General features: G+C 52.9%; 1 long non-coding RNA gene across 1 annotated transcript in view; it reads left to right on the forward strand.

The window, feature by feature from the left end:
- The window catches only part of LOC140426668 (uncharacterized), a 45,093-nt gene that overhangs the window by 25,632 nt on the left and 3,794 nt on the right, over positions 1–15,667 (forward strand). The window lies entirely within an intron of this gene.

Here is a 15,667-nt window from a genome sequence, read left to right on the forward strand (position 1 = left end):
ACGGACCCCCCCAACCTCCACCCCGGCACGGACACCCCCCAACCTCCACCCTGGCAAGGACCCCCCCCCCCAACCTCCACCCCGGCACGGACCCCCCCCCAACCTCCACCCCGTTACGGACTCCCCATCCCCCTCCCCGGCACGGACCCCCCCAACCCCCACCCCGGCACAGGCCCCCCCCCAACCTCCACCCCGGCACAGACCACAACCTCCACCCCGGCATGGACCACAACCTCCACCCCGGCATGGACCACCCATCCCCCTCCCCGGCATGGACCCCCCCCCAACCTCCACCCCGGCACGGACCACAACCTCCACCCCGGCATGGACCACCCATCCCCCTCCCCGGCATGGACCCCCCCCCCCAACCTCCACCCCGGCACGGACCCCCCCCAACCTCCACCCCGGCATGGACCCCAACCTCCACCCCGGCATGGAACCCCATTCCCCTCCCCGGCACGGACCCCCCCAACCTCCACCCCGGCTCGGACCCCCCCCCCAACCTCCACCCCGGCACGGACCCCAACCTCCACCCCTGCATGGACCCACCATCCCCCTGCCCGGCACGGACCCCCCCCCAACCTCCACCCCGGCGCGGACCCCAACCTCCACCCCGGCATGGTCCCCCCATCCCCCTCCCCGGCACGGACCCCCCCCAACCTCCACCCCGGCACGGACCCCCCCAACCTCCACCCCGGCACGGACCCCAACCTCCACCCCTGCATGGACCCACCATCCCCCTCCCCGGCTTGGACCCCCCCCCAACCTCCACCCCGGCACGGACCCCCCTAACCTCCACCCCGGCACGGACCCCCCCCAACCTCCACCCCAGCGCGGACCCCAACCTCCACCCCGGCATGGACCCCCCCCAACCTCCACCCCGGCACGGACCCCCCCAACCTCCACCCCGGCACGGACACCCCCCATCCCCCACTCCGGCACGGATCCCCCCCCCACCCTCCACCACGGCACGGAACCCCCAACCTCCACCCCAGCACGGACCCCCCCCAACCTCCACCCTGGCACGGACCCCACCCCCAACCTCCACCCCGGCACGGACCCCACATCCCCCTCCCCGGCACGGACCCCCCCCAACCTCCACCCCGGCACGGAATCCCCCCAACCTCCACCCGGCACGGACCCCCCCCCAACCTCCACCCCGGCACGGACCCCCCCCCAACCTCCACCCCGTCACGGACTCCCCATCCCTCTCCCCGGCACGGACCCCCCCAACCTCCACCCCGGCACAGACCCCCCCCAACCTCCACCCCAGCACGGACCCCAACCTCCACCCCGGCATGGACCACCCATCCCCCTCCCCGGCATGGACCCCCCCCAACCTCCACCCCGGCACGGACCCCCCCCAACCTCCACCCCGGCACAGACCCCCCCCAACCTCCACCCCAGCACGGACCCCAACCTCCACCCCGGCATGGACCACCCATCCCCCTCCCCGGCATGGACCCCCCCCAACCTCCACCCAGGCACGGACCCCCCCCATCCTCCACCCCGGCACGGAGCCCAACCTCCACCCCGGCATGGACCCCCCATCCCCCTCCCCGGCACGGACCCCCACCCAAACTCCACCCCAGCACGGACCCCCCCCCCAACCCCCACCCCGGCACGGACCCCCCCCCTAACCGACCCCCCCTTCAACCTCCACCCCAGCACGGACCCCAACCTCCACCCGGCATGGAGCCCCCAACCTCCACTGCGGCACGGACCCCCCCCCCCCCCCAACCTCCACCCCGGCACGGACCCCAACCTGCACCCCTGTATGGACCCACCATCCCCCTCCCCGGCTTGGACCCCCCCCAACCTCCACCCCGGCACGGACCCCGCTAACCTCCACCCCGGCACGGACCCCCCCAACCTCCACCCCGGCACGGACCCCAACCTCCACCCCGGCATGGACCCCCCATACCCCTCCCCGGCACGGACCCCCCCAACCTCCACCCCGGCACGGACCCCCCCCAACCTCCACCCCGGCACGGACCCCCCATCCCCCTCCCCGGCACGGACCCCCCCCCAACCTCCACCCCGGCATGGACCCCCCATCCCCCTCCCCGGCACGGACCCCCCCCCAACCTCCACCACGGCACGGACCCCCCATCCCCCTCCCCGGCACGGACCCCCCCAACCTCCACCCCGGTACGGACCACCCCCCAACCTCCACCCCGGCACGGACCCCAACCTCCACCCCTGCATGGACCCACCATCCCCCTCCCCGGCTTGGACCCCCCCCCAACCTCCACCCCGGCACGGACCCCGGTAACCTCCACCCCGGCACGGACCACCCCAACCTCCACCCCGGCGCGGACCCCAACCTCCACCCCGGCATGGACCCCCCATCCCCCTCCCCGGCACGGACCCCCCCCAACCTCCACCCCGGCACGGACCCCCCCCAACCTCCACCCCGGCACGGACCCCCCATTCCCCTGCCCGGCACGGCCCCCCCCCAAGCTCCACCCCGGCATGGACCCCCCATCCCCCACCCCGGCACGGACCCCCCCAACTTCCACCCAGGCACGGACCCCCCCCAACCTCCACCCCGGCACGGACCCCCCCAACCTCCACCCCGGCACGGACCCCCCCCAACCTCCACCCCGGCATGGACCCCCCATCCCCCTCCCCTGCACGGACCCCCCCCAACCTCCACCCCGGCACGGACCCCCCCCCCAACCTCCACCACGGCACGGACCCCCCATCCCCCTCCCCGGCACGGACCCCCCCCAACCTCCACCCCGGCATGGACCCCCCATCCCCCACCCCGGCACGGACCGGCCCAACCTCCACCCAGGCACGGACCCCCCCCAACCTCCACCCCGGCACGGAGCCCAACCTCCACCCCGGCATGGACCCCCCATCCCCCTCCCCGGCACGGACCCCCCCCCCCAAACTCCACCCCAGCACGGACCCCCCCCCCCCAACCTCCACCCTGGCACGGACCCCCCCCTAACCGACCCCCCCCCCCTCAACCTCGACCCCAGCACGGACCCCAACCTCCACCCGGCATGGAGCCCCCAACCTCCACCCCGGCACGGACTTCCCCCCCAACCTCCACCCCGGCACGGACCCCAACCTCCACCCCGGCATGGACCACCCATCCCCCTCCCCGCACGGACCCCCTCCCGGCACTCCACCGGAGCCCAGCCCAGTCTAACCACCGCCTCCCCCCCCCCCCCCTCCGCCGCACACACACACACACAACCCGAGACACACCTCTCCTCACGCATTCAGACTGGGGCCACCCCATCGCCTGGCCAGAGCCAACCCCCCAGGCCGTCACTCACCTCCACGCTGGTCGGCGTGAGCCTGGAGCACAGGGTCACGCCGATGAAAAGTAGGTTTAATTTACGTCGACGTGAACGGTCATCACGTCGACGGGACTTCGGCCCATCCGGAAGGGAGAATATCGGCAGGCCGAAAATCGGCTGCCTTGCGTAGACCCGTGCCATTCTCCGACGGCAGCGGCGACATTAACGCCCCGCCGACTTTTCTCCCTTCGGAGACTTCGGCAACCGGCGGGGGCGGGATTCACGGCGGCCAACGGCCATTCTCCAACCCTCTGGGGGGGTCGGAGAATGACGCCCCCTGTGTCTGTCAAACTGTATCATTTATCAAAACACTTGTATTACCCTTTTTTCTTTAAATAAATTATGTATATATTTTACCATACAGATCTGTGTCTATTTTAATAAATAAGAGTGACATTTAACTAAGACTCATCATATTCTCACCCTTTGAGGCTATCTGGAGAGTCACTTGCCCATGCCCAGCCCAGCTCTCAAGAATTAGAACTATTAATCACGTTAAGGACCGCAAAAAGATTTACGGCCATGCCATGCAAGGGGGTTTCCGAAACATTCTTTTTAATGCCCTTAAAGTAGGGAGCATTAGAGAAACTTTCCAGCTTCCCTTACAATTACAATTCGATTTTGCTCAAGTCAAGTCTGGGAGGTGAGTAGTGAGTTTAAAAGCACTTACCTTTACAGGAGCAGCCCTTTGGATTTCGGCGGCAGCGGTGCGCAGGGGCCTTCTTGGAGGTGAGTAGTGAGTTTAAAAACCACTTACCTTTACAGGAGCAGCCCTTTGGATTTCGGCGGCAGCGGTGCGCAGGGGCCTTCTGGGAGGTGAGTAGTGAGTTTAAAAGCACTTACCTTTACAGGAGCAGCCCTTTGGATTTCGGCGGCAGCGGTGCGCAGGGGCCTTCTGGGAGGTGAGTAGTGAGTTTAAAAGCACTTACCTTTACAGGAGCAGCCCTTTGGATTTCGGCGGCAGCGGTGCGCAGGGGCCTTCTTGGAGGTGAGTAGTGAGTTTATAAACCTTACCTTTACAGGAGCAGCCCTTTGGATTTCGGCGGCAGCGGTGCGCAGGGGCCTTCTGGGAGGTGAGTAGTGAGTTTAAAAGCACTTACCTTTACAGGAGCAGCCCTTTGGATTTCGGCGGGAACCGGAAGTTCGACCTCTGGCAAGTCCCCCCCCCCCCCAACCAATAAATTCTGGTGGAGAGGAAACCCGAGACACTACACGTGTAGTGTCTCCCACCCACCCTCCTCCTCTAACCTAATAATAAGACCCATTGGTGTCAGGTAAGTGCCATATTATATTATATTATTAGCATTGTGCAGGTCAAGGATTGGAGGTGGAGGAGCAGTCTCTGTCAGCGAGAGAACCTGAGAACATCTCAGAAGGTAAGCAAGTGATTTTTACTTTTATACCTGTTTTTCAAATTGTGTGTGTCGGGGGGAAACTGAAGTGACATCACAGAAAAGCTGTGACCTGAGTGGCTGGTTGGGATTCTAACCTAAATTTTTTTGAGTATTTGGGAACTAATTAAACATAATAACTTAATTATAATTTAGAGGATATCTAAGCCAGAGATCGGAGAATATTATAGTTAGCTATCGCATTTCTATTAGAAATCTAGTGCTAGGAAACAGATAGTTGACAGTAACTTTGAAATTTAAAAAAAAGTATTTATAAAAAAAAAAAAAGACAAATTTTAATTTTAATTAATTGACGCAATGTCAGTTAGAGGGGTGCTGTGCTCTGACTGTGAGATGTGGCAGGTCCGGGAGGCTTCCAGCGTCCCGGATGGCTTCATCTGCAGAAAGTGCACCCAACTGCAGCTCCTCACAGACCGCATGGTTCGGTTGGAGCAGCAATTGGATGCACTTAGGAGCATGCAGGTGGCGGAAAGCGTCATAGATCGCAGTTATGTAAGTGTGGTCACACCCAAGGTGCAGGCAGAGAAATGGGTGACCACCAGAAAGGGCAGGCAGTCAGTGCAGGAATCCCCTGTGGTTGTCCCCCTCTCGAACAGATATACCCCTTTGGATACTGTCGGGGGGGATAGCCTATCAGGGGAAAACAGCAGCAGCCAGAGCAGTGGCACCACGGCTGGCTCTGATGTTCAGAAGGGAGGGTCAAAGCGCAGAAGAGTAATAGTTATAGGGGACTCTATAGTCAGGGGCACAGATAGGCGCTTCTGTGGACGTGAAAGAGACTCCAGGATGGTATGTTGCCTCCCTGGTGCCAGGGTCCAGGATGTCTCCGAACGGGTAGAGGGAATCCTGAAGGGGGAGGGCAAACAGGCAGAGGTCGTTGTACATATTGGTACTAACGACATAGGCAGGAAGGGGCATGAGGTCCTGCAGCAGGAGTTCAGGGAGCTAGGCAGAAAGTTAAAAGACAGGACCTCGAGGGTTGTAATCTCGGGATTACTCCCTGTGCCACGTGCCAGTGAGGCTAGAAATAGGAAGATAGAGCAGACAAACACGTGGCTAAACAGCTGGTGTAGGAGGGAGGGTTTCTGTTATCTGGACCACTGGGAGCTCTTCCGGGGCAGGTGTGACCTGTATAAGATGGACGGGTTGCATCTAAACCGGAGAGGCATAAATATCCTGGCCGCGAGGTTTGCTAGTGTCACACGGGAGGGTTTAAACTAGTATGGCAGGGGGGTGGGCACGGGAGCAATAGGTCAGAAGGTGAGAGCATTGAGGGAGAACTAGGGAATAGGGACAGTGTGGCTCTGAGGCAGCGCAGACGGGGAGAAGTTGCTGAACACAGCGGGTCTGGTGGCCTGAAGTGCATATGTTTTAATGCAAGGAGCATTACGGGTAAGGCAGATGAACTTAGAGCTTGGATTACTACTTGGAACTATGATGTTGTTGCCATTACAGAGACCTGGTTGAGGGAAGGGCAGGATTGGCAGCTAAACGTTCCAGGATTTAGATGTTTCAGGCGGGATAGAGGGGGATGTAAAAGGGGAGGCGGAGTTGCGCTACTTGTTCAGGAGAGTATCGCAGCTATACAGCGAGAGGACACCTCAGAGGGCAGTGAGGCTATATGGGTAGAGATCAGGAATAAGAAGGGTGCAGTCACAATGTTGGGGGTATACTACAGGCCTCCCAACAGCCAGCGGGAGATAGAGGAGCAGATAGGTAGACAGATTTTGGAAAAGAGTAAAAACAACAGGGTTGTGGTGATGGGAGACTTCAACTTCCCCAATATTGACTGGGACTCACTTAGTGCCAGGGGCTTAGACGGGGCAGAGTTTGTAAGGAGCATCCAGGAGGGCTTCTTAAAACAATATGTAAACAGTCCAACTAGGGAAGGGGCGGTACTGGACCTGGTATTGGGGAATGAGCCCGGCCAGGTGGTAGATGTTTCAGTAGGGGAGCATTTCGGTAACAGTGACCACAATTCAGTAAGTTTTAAAGTACTGGTGGACAAGGATAAGAGTGGTCCGAGGATGAATGTGCTAAATTGGGGGAAGGCTAATTATAACAATATTAGGCGGGAACTGAAGAACATAGATTGGGGGCGGATGTTTGAGGGCAAATCAACATCTGACATGTGGGAGGCTTTCAAGTGTCAGTTGAAAGGAATACAGGACAGGCATGTTCCTGTGAGGAAGAAAGATAAATACGGCAATTTTCGGGAACCTTGGATGACGAGTGATATTGTAGGCCTCGTCAAAAAGAAAAAGGAGGCATTTGTCAGGGCTAAAAGGCTGGGAACAGACGAAGCCTGTGTGGCATATAAGGAAAGTAGGAAGGAACTTAAGCAAGGAGTCAGGAGGGCTAGAAGGGGTCATGAAAAGTCATTGGCAAATAGGGTTAAGGAAAATCCCAAGGCTTTTTATACTTACATAAAAAGCAAGAGGGTAGCCAGGGAAAGGGTTGGCCCACTGAAGGATAGGCAAGGGAATCTATGTGTGGAGCCAGAGGAAATGGGCGAGGTACTAAATGAATACTTTGCATCAGTATTCACCAAAGAGAAGGAATTGGTAGATGTTGAGTCTGGAGAAGGGGGTGTAGATAGCCTGGGTCACATTGTGATCCAAAAAGACGAGGTGTTGGGTGTCTTAAAAAATATTAAGGTAGATAAGTCCCCAGGGCCGGATGGGATCTACCCCAGAATACTGAAGGAGGCTGGAGAGGAAATTGCTGAGGCCTTGACAGAAATCTTTGGATCCTCGCTGTCTTCAGGGGATGTCCCGGAGGACTGGAGAATAGCCAATGTTGTTCCTCTGTTTAAGAAGGGTGGCAGGGATAATCCCGGGAACTACAGGCCGGTGAGCCTTACTTCAGTGGTAGGGAAATTACTGGAGAGAATTCTTCGAGACAGGATCTACTCCCATTTGGAAGCAAATGGACGTATTAGTGAGAGGCAGCACGGTTTTGTGAAGGGGAGGTCGTGTCTCACTAACTTGATAGAGTTTTTCGAGGAGGTCACTAAGATGATTGATGCAGGTAGGGCAGTAGATGTTGTCTATATGGACTTCAGTAAGGCCTTTGACAAGGTCCCTCATGGTAGACTAGTACAAAAGGTGAAGTCACACGGGATCAGGGGTGAGCTGGCAAGGTGGATACAGAACTGGCTAGGTCATAGAAGGCAGAGAGTAGCAATGGAAGGATGCTTTTCTAATTGGAGGGCTGTGACCAGTGGTGTTCCACAGGGATCAGTGCTGGGACCTTTGCTGTTTGTAGTATATATAAATGATTTGGAGGAAAATGTAACTGGTCTGATTAGTAAGTTTGCAGACGACACAAAGGTTGGTGGAATTGCGGATAGCGATGAGGACTGTCTGAGGATACAGCAGGATTTAGATTGTCTGGAGACTTGGGCGGAGAGATGGCAGATGGAGTTTAACCTGGACAAATGTGAGGTAATGCATTTTGGAAGGGCTAATGCAGGTAGGGAATATACAGTGAATGGTAGAACCCTCAAGAGTATTGAAAGTCAAAGAGATCTAGGAGTACAGGTCCACAGATCACTGAAAGGGGCTACACAGGTGGAGAAGGTAGTCAAGAAGGCATACGGCATGCTTGCCTTCATTGGCCGGGGCATTGAGTATAAGAATTGGCAAGTCATGTTGCAGCTGTATAGAACCTTAGTTAGGCCACACTTGGAGTATAGTGTTCAATTCTGGTCGCCACACTACCAGAAGGATGTGGAGGCTTTAGAGAGGGTGCAGAAGAGATTTACCAGAATGTTGCCTGGTATGGAGGGCATAAGCTATGAGGAGCGATTGAATAAACTCGGTTTGTTCTCACTGGAACGAAGGAGGTTGAGGGGCGACCTGATAGAGGTATACAAAATTATGAGGGGCATAGACAGAGTGGATAGTCAGAGGCTTTTCCCCAGGGTAGAGGGGTCAATTACTAAGGGGCATAGGTTTAAGGTGAGAGGGGCAAAGTTTAGAGTAGATGTACGAGGCAAGTTTTTTACGCAGAGGGTAGTGGGTGCCTGGAACTCACTACCGGAGGAGGTAGTGGAGGCAGGGACGATAGGGACATTTAAGGGGCATCTTGACAAATATATGAATAGGATGGGAATAGAAGGATATGGACCCAGGAAGTGTAGAAGATTGTAGTTTAGTCGGGCAGTATGGTCGGCACGGGCTTGGAGGGCCGAAGGGCCTGTTCCTGTGCTGTACATTTCTTTGTTCTTTGTTCTTTGTTCTTTGTTAGTAGGCTGCTATTAAAATCAGTCACTGACTCAGCTCACCGTCTGCGTTTGCAGGACGCAGCACACAGTCAACAAAATCAAACTGCTAAATACCATGCAGTTATTCAGGCTTGCAGAGACTTTGAGGAACTTTGCCAGCTGTCGGCTACTGAACTAGGAAGACATAGGGACGTCCCCTCCACCTCTGGGACACAACCCAGGGGGGGGAACAGGAGCGCCAGTTGCCCCTCGTACCCCAGGCAGGAGACAAACTTATGCCGGAAGGTCCCCAGGAACTCCTGCACGAGCTCCAGCCTGAGGTTCCATATAGCAGCCTTTTAGACAAACCCCCAGGCAGGCACCACCGGGACCCTCTAGTGACCCACAACAGGCAGTACCCCGTCGCCTATTTGCGGACAGAGGTCCGCGACACCCCCAGTACTCTCCCCAACAAGGACGGTATGCGTTCCGAGATAGAGCTAATATCCGCCCCCCTGGAAGATACCAGGACGATAGAAATCCACAAAAGCAACAGCAGCAATACCAGGATCAGCCTCGAACTAATGGCAGTACTGGACAAAACAGAAGCCAAGGTAGAAATTCTAAAGGTGGCCGCATTCCGGCCAACATCCGAGTGTATACCGCCTCTAAGAATCACTATTGACTAACAGGCAGGTCCGCTCCCAAATTCTCCCAAATTGCTCCCGCTCAATTCCCATACATAAATGCCACCCTGTATCTTAATCCAAAATTACTAACCGCTACAATAGGGGTAATTTTACTCCTAGATACTGGGGCGGAAATGCCCCTCATGGATAAAGGAATTGCCCGCTACCATTCCTTAAACAGACCCATAATAGGGAACAGGAGTGTAAAAGGCATAACTTCAGAAGTAAAACAAATACCATTGGTACAGATCACCCTTCTAGCTAATGATCAAGTAATTAGATGTCAAGCCAGACTCTGGCCAAATTTAGACAAAGATCAAGATTGTGACATTATCCTATCCCAGGACATAATTCAAAAGTATGACTTACTTCAATTAGCCCCTCAGGATAATAGGAAAAAACAGTTTGAGGAAATCCTTAAGGATAGCACAGGCAAGTAGGCAAAAGCACAAATTAAAAACTTAGTTCTCAGACACTGGGACTTATTCCAAAAACATCAGAATCACTGCGGACTGCTAAAAATCAATCCAGTCACAACCGGAGTCAACGACTTCCCGGTTCAGAAACAATGGTTCATCCGAGATCCGGAGTGCAGAGCCGTGCTCCAAAAAACAATTGACTCCCTATGCCAATAAGGCGTTATGATTAAAAGATCATCTCCTTATAATTCCCCTATGTTTGGAATTCCCAAAGCTAAAGGCGGAATCAGACTTTTAGTTGACTACCGAGAACTAAAGATTCCAAACGCAGCCCAATCCGCTAGCATACAAGTTACACAACAAATTAGCAGAAAAAAGTACAAATCCACTTTAGACTTATCCAATGGCTTCTGGTCACACCCAATCCTCCCCGAGGAGTATGATTACACAGCATTCACTGGTCCTAATGGCCACCAGTACCTCTGGACCCGACTACCGCAGGGCTTCCGCAATTCGCCTCAGCTCTTCGCGGCAGGCGTCATTTCAGCATTAGTGCCCATAAGTACGATATTGACGTCTATGTAGACGAGGTGTACGTGACAACTGACACCCGTGAACAACACTTAGAAGTCCTGGACAAAATCTTTACCCTTTTAAAAATCCATGGATACATAGTCGGCCTTAAGAAATGCCAATTGCTTAAAAAATCAGTTGAATACCTCGGTATCAATGTCACAGACACTGGCCGAGGCCTTACTGACTCCTTTTCTGAGAAACTCTCGGATATTAAAAATCCTACTTCCCTTAAACAGCTACAATCTATACTGGGACTGCTTAATTTTGCACGGACAGATGTACCAGCACTCGCTCCACTTTCAGCTCCCTTGTATGAGTACTGTACCCCGACAAATAAACCTTTCTGCTTCCCGGAGCATGCAATGGAAGATCTTACACAGCTAATTCTTGCAGTACAAAATGCCACTGACCTGAGCTCAAGAGACCCATCCAGGGATATCTGTCTTATCCGTTGGATCGCTTCCCGAGCAGTCGGTGCAGCCTGCTTCGATGAGGGGGCCACGACGCCATTCCAATACCTCTCCCTTAACTACTCCCCCTGTAAACAGAGATTGACCGCTTTAGAACGCTGCATGATCCTCATACTACATGCCGTAAGATCCTTGCGGAAGGTTCAGGCCAATGCACGCATTATAATCAAAACGGGTTTTCCCCAACTAAGATCACAGGAAGGAATGCCAGGAAATGAACGCAAGGCAACCCAGGCCAGATACACTAAGTGGCACCATCTTTTATATGATACCTTCCTGAGCTTTGAATATAATGAAAAATACTCGCAGGATATACTCCATTTTCCCAGTTTTGAAAAACTGGACAAAGAAGAGGACCCGGATATTCCGAGTCTCAAACTTACTGTAACTCCCCGAGAGGACTTTGACCTTGTCATTTACTGCGATGGATCGGCAATGCCCATCCCTGATAGACAAGGCAGCATGCGCACAATAGCTGGTAGTGGGATAATTCCCGGTTCTTATTTAAATGTAACCTTTAACGCCACCAAATCTATTTCAAGGACCCTGGGTCCCCATAATGCCCAATATGCAGAAGCACAGGCATTATTATTAGCCTTACAAGAAATACCTTCTAATGATACTAAAACATTAATCTGCACTGATAGCGCCTATTGCCAGAAGGCTGCTAATACTTTCTTACCAGTATGGAGAAAGAATACCTTTAAGACAGATAAAGGAAAACCAATAGCTCATATATCTTTATGGCAAAACATTGCCAGCAATTAGACAACCAGCGTCATGTTACCATTATGCATGTCCCAGGCCATACAAAAGGAGGCCCCCACAGCATCGGTAACCAAATGACAGACAACGCTGCAAAACAAGCAGTGACCCGAGAAGAAGTAGGGACAGAACATGTAAAGGTCCTGGTAATTACAAGACAAATGTACAGTGACAATCAGGATGATGAGTTACGCCTACTTATTTCCGGGAAAACCCCGCGCGGGTACCTATCCAACTATAACTATCATTGCGACGACATGGGAAGAGTCTTGGTTACTATTCCAGGAAAGGAGGCTAAGGTTATCCCACGGACAAAGAAACGCCTAAGTTTAATACACGAGGCCCACGTTAGCCATGGTTCCGGTCATCCTGGAACCAAGGCAACAATGGCTAAACTACTGCTCACCTATTGGTGGCCTTGTATATTAACTGATTGCAAAAAATTAGTGGCAAATTGTCCTCAGTGCCTCCAGACCTCGAAAGGAGGAGGAGTCACCAGATCTAAATTCATCTCAAGAGCAAAACCAGACGCCCCCCACCGTGTGTGGCAGGCTGATTATGTGGGACCCTTTACGCCCTCTACTGGGCACCCTCCTGATACAGGACAAACCAGTACATCTTAGTAGTTGTTGACACCTGTACCTCCTACACGTGGTTGGTGCCCACAACCCGCTGTACGGAAAGCGCATCTGCCAATGCATTCGAAAACATCATTTTTCCCAGCGCTGGTTCCCCCTCCGTCTCCGCACAGATCGTGGATCTGCCTTTGTTGGAAAGGCGTTCCAGAAAATGTGTATCAACAGAGGTATTAGATGGGAACACAGCACTCCTTTGCACCCGCAATCAAGTGGGTCGGTGGAGCGGCACAACCAAGATGTACAGCTTTGCATGACCAAACTGCTAATGACACGAGGACGCAGTTGAGACAAATTGGTGGCGGAGGTACAGCTGGCATCAACAACCTACCCCTGAGTCACGTAGGACCTGGAAAACACATCACACCTTACTTTTTACTGTTTAAGGTACAAATGAATACCGCCCAGCAGGCATCTGAAGGAGTAATTCCTCAGTACAACCCAGAATTAGCCCAAGAAATGATTGGCTTATTGTCTCAAATGCAGCCTCCTAAACTGCCAGGACCCAATGAGTGGTCACCACAAGAAGGTGACTGGGTACAAGAAAAGAAAAGTCCTAAGAATACCTCACTAAAACCTAAATGGAAACCCTCCGTTTGTGTCAAACAGATCCAAGGTCAGACGCTTCTAGTTGACCACGGGACGAACGTTACCAAACTAATATCCATTGATAACTGTCGACCAGTCCCCCAAAGCCTTTCAACCACAGGTAACAGCAAAATGACAAGTTGGTAAGCGGAATATGAGGTTAGATCCCATAACGAGCCAGAATTAGATGAACCTCCAGAGGAAATACCTCTGACTCAAATTATTACTACACCTGGGAGGACCTGTCTCAAAGGTCACCCTCAACTTTTAAAGTTTAAGGCCAAAGTACAAAAGATCATACGTTCCCAAAAGAGATGGTCCAAAAAGCAGAAATGCCAGTGCTGCTGCCTTACCGCACTCAGCATTACTTTTCACTGATCCTTTTTAGCCTCACACTTGGTACTAATACCGTCTCCCTCACTGCAACGCAAACCTTTGACCTAAAATCTAATATTGGCCAAGACCTTAACTATACAGAACTGAATTATAATGACAATAATAACAGGCAAAACCCACACCTTCTATCATTGGAAGAACCGAACTCCACGGTCTCCGTACCTTCAGAGACACCGGTTCAACGATCATGGGTCAAAGATGGTATTATTGCCGATACTGCCCTCCATCCCACAGTAAGGGCGGCAGGAACTATCATGGTTCCACACACCTTCGTCCGAGATACAAATGTCTTCTCAGCCCAACTCCTGCTAAAAGAATATAGACATAAACCTGACCTCCAAAAAACAATGGCACCCGCTGTCAGACAGCTGAAATTGATCTCTCCCCAGCTGAAGCTTGCTCAATTCACTGAGCCAGAAGAAGACATCCTTCAGTATGCACACTGTTATATCGTCACGCAGCCCGAAGCCCGGCCACCGGTCACTCTAAAAGCGGACCAATGTACTCCGCTACTACCCTTAGATGAATATGCATTTTCGGACAATGGACGACGATCAGTCATAAATTTCTTCTCTCTCCACACAGAGAAGGTGCGGTGCCAAATGGCATATTTACGCAATTTCGGAATCGAGTCCTACTGTTCCTTTCCAGGCTCTAACAGGGCCCACATTCAGAATTTCATCAATCACTCGACCCCTGACTACCATATGCCTCAACTCATGGCTGCGAACATATTATTTGTTCCACTTCTTTCTACGGGCCCTGGTACAAAGAATCCAGAGACCCCGTTAATGATTCTATTAATTTCCTCAAGTCACTATCACGAAATTCGTCCAACAACAACCTGCCCGATACGTGCCTACATATCCTCCAAGGCACCAACCACTCGGGTTCATATCAAGATTTCTTTCAACCTATCACTGTTCGTGACATTTGCAGGCACCCCCGATGGATTGCCCTCCTCAATCAATCCTTATCAACCATACAATTGGCATGAGATTGAACGATCACTAAAGATTATATGCAACTACTTAGAATTATTAACGCTATCCAGACGGGCCATGTCCCCTGGAAAGAGTTAGAACAATAAATCGATGAATATATGTCTTCAGACAAATATCTGGCTGGTTTACAAAGAGGAGGAACAACTGTAAAACTTTATAATGTCATTACTTCTAATCCTGAAGATCCTGCTGGGGATATATTAGGTGGCATGGTAACTAGATATTACCAAAGACGTCGGTATAAGATTCAGCTTGTATTCTCAATACCTGTGTTTCATGAAAATGGAGTGTCATTATTTACCTACTTTTTGGCCATCATCGGCATTCCCCGCTGTAGGGCCAAACACTGCACCCTGATACAGATAAAACCCGACTATAATGTTGGTATAAGTGAGCTGCCCCTTGAAAACCAGACGGCCTTATTACACGCCTCAACTAACATTACCTGGCCCACGGCTAAATTACGCCCTCAGGGATCCTTCTACATCGCTGATGACTGGACACCAGTTAACCTCTGCGATACCAGTGCACATGGTTGCCCTGTAATAGCCACGCCCATCACACAGGCATTCCGCTCCTACTTCTCCATGGCCAACGGCTCAACCATTATAGCCACAGCAAACTTTTGCGAGGATTGCTCACTTCCAGTCGGCACCTGGCTGATTACCCCGATGGTTAACCATACCAGGTGTTGTGGCTATTTATTACCACCAGTCACACAACAGAAGCAGTTTACCTTCTGCTCCCCAGCAGGTAGATCCATTCCAAAGGCTTCTTATCTCACAAATACTGGATGCCGCAATGATCATCATACAGGAGCTATTAGTCCTTCCATATACTGATTGGGACATCGAGAAACAGATAAAATATCTCCAGGCCCACTTGGAGGCAATAGACAATTCCTATATGGGAGCCATGAGAGAATTCTTTACTGTATTCGGTGAGACCATGAAAAACGCCTTCCCGAGACTAGCAGATGCATTCTCCTCTATTATTGACTTCGCCGTCAACACGGCCTCCAGAATGCTTGTCTGGTTTGGTGATATGTTAGGACTGGGAAAATACCTAAAATATGGTTCAATTGGGGTTGGAGGCATAGTACTAATACATTTCCTTCGCCCCAATCGATAATTGACAGTTATGGATCAATACCAAAAAAGAGATGAGGACATAATTCAAGAATTCACTT

The sequence above is a fragment of the Scyliorhinus torazame genome, chromosome 7 (assembly GCF_047496885.1).
Source record: "Scyliorhinus torazame isolate Kashiwa2021f chromosome 7, sScyTor2.1, whole genome shotgun sequence".
NCBI classification, from domain to species: Eukaryota; Metazoa; Chordata; class Chondrichthyes; order Carcharhiniformes; family Scyliorhinidae; genus Scyliorhinus; species Scyliorhinus torazame.